This window comes from Dermacentor variabilis, chromosome 3 (genome assembly GCF_050947875.1).
Source record: "Dermacentor variabilis isolate Ectoservices chromosome 3, ASM5094787v1, whole genome shotgun sequence".
In the NCBI taxonomy this organism is placed as follows: domain Eukaryota; kingdom Metazoa; phylum Arthropoda; class Arachnida; order Ixodida; family Ixodidae; genus Dermacentor; species Dermacentor variabilis.
Window position 1 is genome coordinate 176,229,449 of NC_134570.1, and position 4,956 is coordinate 176,234,404.

Genomic DNA, 4,956 nt, shown 5'->3' on the forward strand with positions numbered 1-4,956 from the left:
GGACCGCGAGTATGCGGCATGCTCGCCCTCACAGTTGACACAATATGGAGTGTTCTGGCACGTTTCGGAGGAATGTTCTTTGTCACTACACTTGGCACATGTCAGCCGGCCTCGACAGTTCTGTGAACTGTGGCCGAACCTTTGGCACTTAAAGCATCTGAGAGGATTGGGCACGTATGGCCTAACACGAAGTTTGATATAACCGGCCTCGACGGACTCGGGGAGGACACTTGAACCGAAAGTGAGTATCAGGTGTTTCGTATTGATCTCTTTACCGTCTCGCCTGATCTTAATTCGCTTTACATTTATGACATTCTGTTCACTGAAACCCTCCAAGAGTTCAGCTTCAGTGAGCTCTAGCATGTCATCGTCCGAGACAACGCCGCGTGTGGTGTTCATGGTTCGGTGCGGAGTAACTGTTATTTGGGTCTCCCCAAATGAGACAAGTTTCGGCAGTTTCTCGTACTGATTCTTATCGTGGAGCTCCAAGAGAAGATCACCACTTGTCATTCTCGACGCCTTATATCCTGTTCCAAAAACTTCAGTTAAAGACTTCGAAACAAGGAACGGTGAAATGTTACGCACTAGTTTGTCTGGGTTTTCTGAGTGGATTACATGATATCTAGGAAAGTTCTGGACTTGTCGTCCGAAAAACTGAAAGAGATCTTCGGTGCGCCCTCGTTTGTGAGGGCGATCAGGGAGTTTAGGAAAAGCGTTTTCCATGAGTACAGTAGGGTTTTCGGCCGCGATGCCGACCACCCACCATGGAGCCCAACAGGGGGACGTGACAGGAGTTTCTGCTAGAGAAACCCTGCCAACGCCAGCCGTACATCGCTGCTGTAACCAAATACAGCATAACCAAGGCTGGCTAGCTACACAAGGTTAACCCTTGCCGCCGGGAGACTAGGAAGTTAGCAGAAGTGAAGAGAAGACAGGAAAGATGAAAAAGACGAGAGAGAAAGACGAAGATGGAGAGGAGGACAGGAAAAGGCGACTGCCGGTTTCCCCCGGGTGGGTCAGTCCGGGGGTGCCGTCTATGTGAAGCCGAGGCCGAAGAGGTGTGTTGCCTCCGCCGGGGGGCCTTAAAGGTCCAAACACCCAGCATCGGCTCAACCCCCAGGATCCCCATTTTCCCCAGACACGGCTAAGCCGCGCACGGCTACACGCGGGAGGGTCCAACCCTCGTGTGCTCGGGTCCGTGGTGTCGCAACACACCAAACGCCTGCTGACGCAGACGCCCCTGCGGGGGGCGGGTTTCGAAGCGTCTGTGTAGAACTCTGCACAGGAATGCTTGATTGATTGATTGATTTGTAGAGTTTATTGGCGCAAGGGCCAGATGTGGCCAAAGAGCGCCAAGTCGATGATCCGTGCTTGTCAATGATATGTGAGTGTTGATTGTGGGGAGTATATGATACACGGCTGCATAGTGGCCTAAAAATATTCGCTAAGAGGTGGAAAATATACATGTGATGCAATATGGCTGTAAAAGGGCCTAAAATTTATTCGCTCTGAAGTGCGTAAAATACAAGTATAAAAAACATGACAGTGATTGATGGTGTCTGCAATGAAAATAGATGTTTCATGAGATATGGATGATCAGTAAAACAACAAATGGCTGTAGCACTAGTGCCTCAGCAAGGCCTTGAAAGCAAGGGCTGGGAGGCACGTGCTCTAAAAAATGGTTTCATTGCAGCTACGACCTCCAGGTGGAGGCCGTGCTACAGGTAGCCTGGCCAAATTACATTTAAGGTGTCAGTTTCAGTTAAAAAGTTTAATACTGTTCCAAAAGTAAAAAGGGGTTCCTTGCTCAGAAAGAATGCTGGGTGTAATGGTATGTGTTGGAGATAAGCGGAGGGGAAGTACTTTTTCCTTTCTGCCTCTATTTCAGTGCATTGGATAAGAACATGAATAACTGTAAGCCTGTTGCCACATTTGGGACATGTCGGAGGTTCGCTTCCCGTCAGAAGGTAAGAGTGAGTGGCGTACGTATGTCCTATTCTTAATCTACACATAAGTATTTCCTTATGCCTTGCTGTTCTTTCAGTCATCCAGTTCCCTAATTTTGGTTTGATAACGTGTAGCTTATTCTGTACTGCATTATCCCATTGATGTTGCCAGTGCTTCCTAAGTTTATGGCGTAAGAAGGGTTTAAGTTCTGTTGCTGCTATGGGTTTATTAACATCCGCTTCATTAAAGACGACTGACGTTGCACTTTCGTCAGCAGCTACATTGCCTTTTATGCCCCTATGGCCAGGTACCCAACATAGGACGATGTTTTGGTTGTATATTAAAGCTAAGCATAGTTCTATGTATAGTTTATTAAAGACAGGATTCCTATGTTTTCGAAAACTCATTAAGGCCCTTATTACACTTAATGAATCTGTGAAAATGATGGCCTTATTGAGATTTGTTTGTCTGATATGTTTTACAGCAGAGAGTATCGCGTACGCCTCAGCCGTGAAAATACTTGTGTTGGGATTTAGAGAGTCCGAGGTGGAAAAACATGGCCCAAGAGCTGCATACGCAACACCAGCAGATGATCTGGAAGCATCTGTATAATATTCGGCACAGCAGTACTTCGCTTGGAGTTCGAGGAAGTGTGACTGTATGTGTGCCTCAGGTGCATGTTTTGTTATTTCGACAAACGAGGTATCGCAGTCTATGGTCTGCCAATCCCAAGGCGGTGGAATGCGAGTGGGAGGCATTAGGATATTTTCTGGGAGATTTATGTCTGTTTTTTCTCTCATTGCTTCCAAGCGTAGGCTCAAAGGAGTTCTAATACGCGGGTGGTTACTGTAAAGTCTGGCAGCACGCAGGTCACTAACGATAGGATGGCATGGATGTTCGGTGTCTGATTTTACCCTAATATAGTATGATAAACTTAAAAATATTCTTCGTAGATGTAAGGACCATTCGTTGGACTCAACGTAGAGACTTTCAACAGGGCTCGTTCTAAAGGCGCCTGTTGCCAGTCGTATACCGAGGTTGTGGACTGGGTCGCGAATCTTTAGCGCGCTCTCTGTTGCGGAATGGTACACCACGGCTCCGTAGTCGAGGCGTGAATGTACGAGACTCTTATACAGGCTAAGCAGACACTTCCTGTCACTGCCCCAGGTTGTTCGAGAGAGCAGCTTGAGGAGGTTCATGGTCTTCAGGCACTTTTCTTTAAGATATTTTAAGTGGGGAATGAAGTTAAGCTTTGTGTCCAGGATAACACCTAAGAATTTGTGTTCCGGGCTAACAGTTAGTCTTTCTCCATTAAGGTTAATGTCTGGTTGTGGTAGTACACCTCTCCTGTTTGAAAATAAGACACATGTGCTTTTTTGGGGGTTCAATCTAAAACCATTCTCATCCGCCCACTTTGAGAATCTATTCAAGCCAAGCTGTAGCTGTCTCTTACAAATGCTAAGATTGCATGACCTGAACCCTATCTGTACGTCGTCCACATAGACGGAATAGAAGAGTGTGCGAGGTAATACGGTGTGGAGGGAATTCATTTCAACAATAAATAACGTACAGCTCAGTACTCCACCCTGCGGTACACCTGTCTCCTGTATGAATGGACGAGATTGCACGTTGCCAACTCTAACACGAAATGTCCTGTTAGAGAGATAGCTTTCAATTATTCTCAGCAGGTTGCCGCGAATGCCCATTGCCGAAAGATCCCGAAGGATCCCGAAGCGCCACGTAGTATCATACGCCTTCTCCATGTCAAGAAACACGGACAACACAAGCTGTTTGTGGACAAACGCTTCCCTGATATACATTTCCATGCGTACAAGCTGATCTGTCGTCGATCTGCCTTCTCTAAAGCCACATTGATATGGATCTAATTTCTTGTTAATTTCTAGATAATGTACCAGGCGACTGTTTACCATCTTTTCAAAAACTTTGCATAAGCAGCTCGTCAATGCTATAGGCCTATAATTATTTGCCAAAGAAGGGTCCTTATCCTGTTTCAAAACAGGAATTATGATGGCCTCTTTCCAAGCAGAGGGAATGCAGCCGGACGACCATATAGAATTGTAGAGACAAAGAAGAGTTTTTTGTGTTTCAGGCGGCAGGTGTTTAAGCATTTCATATAGGATGCGGTCAGATCCGGGGGCAGATTGGTTGCAGCTGTTTAGGGCTGCCTGAAGCTCTGCCATGCAAAAGGGTCTATTGTATGCCTCGTATTTTGTGCTTTTCCGTTCTAATGGTTGTCCTTCTATTTGCCTTTTGTACCTTTGAAATGTTTCAGAGTAGTGCGACGAGCTGGATATCTGTTCGAAATGTGCGCCAAGAAAGTTCGCCTGATCTTCCATGCTGTCGCCTTGAGTATTCACTAAAGGCAGAGAGTAAGACTGTCGACCCTTTATTCTATTAACTCTATTCCAAACCTTTGTTTCGTCAGTGTAGGAGTTAATGCCTGATATATACTTTCTCCAACTCTCTCTTCTAGCTTGTCGCCGCGTTCTTCGACCCTGGGATTTGACCTGCTTGAAATTGACTAGATTTTCTGCTGTAGGAGAATCCCGAAGTAAACCCCATGCCTTGTTTTGCTTCTTTCGCGCTTTTCGACACTCATCGTTCCACCACGGAAGACGGCGTTTTGTGGGCAATCCACTTGTTACAGGGATACATTTGGAGGAGGTGTCAAGGAGAAAAACCGTAAAATATTCAACCGCAGCGTCTATGCTTAAAGTACACATGTCGTCCCAGGATAAACAAGCAAGCTTTTTGAACGTTTCCCAGTCAGCCGAGTCAGTTCTCCAGCGAGGTAATTGTGGAAGGCATTCATTAGTCATTGGTGTGCTTAGAACTACAGGGAAATGATCACTCCCGTATGGGTTTTTAATAACTTTCCATTTAAAGTAAGGTAGAAGAGTAGGAGATGATATGCTAAGATCCCCCGCAGGGGCGTCTGCGTCAGCAGGCGTTTGGTGTGTTGCGACACCACGTACCCGAGCACACGAG

At 46.3% G+C, this 4,956-nt stretch overlaps 1 long non-coding RNA gene across 1 annotated transcript; it reads left to right on the forward strand.

Moving 5' to 3' along the window:
* Positions 1-1,761: 1,761 nt before the first annotated feature.
* Positions 1,762-4,502, forward strand: LOC142574335 (uncharacterized). The gene is made up of 3 exons (XR_012826500.1): positions 1,762-1,967; positions 4,241-4,337; positions 4,442-4,502. It is a non-coding gene; the product is annotated as an uncharacterized LOC142574335 (long non-coding RNA).
* The last annotated feature ends 454 nt before the right edge of the window (positions 4,503-4,956 follow it).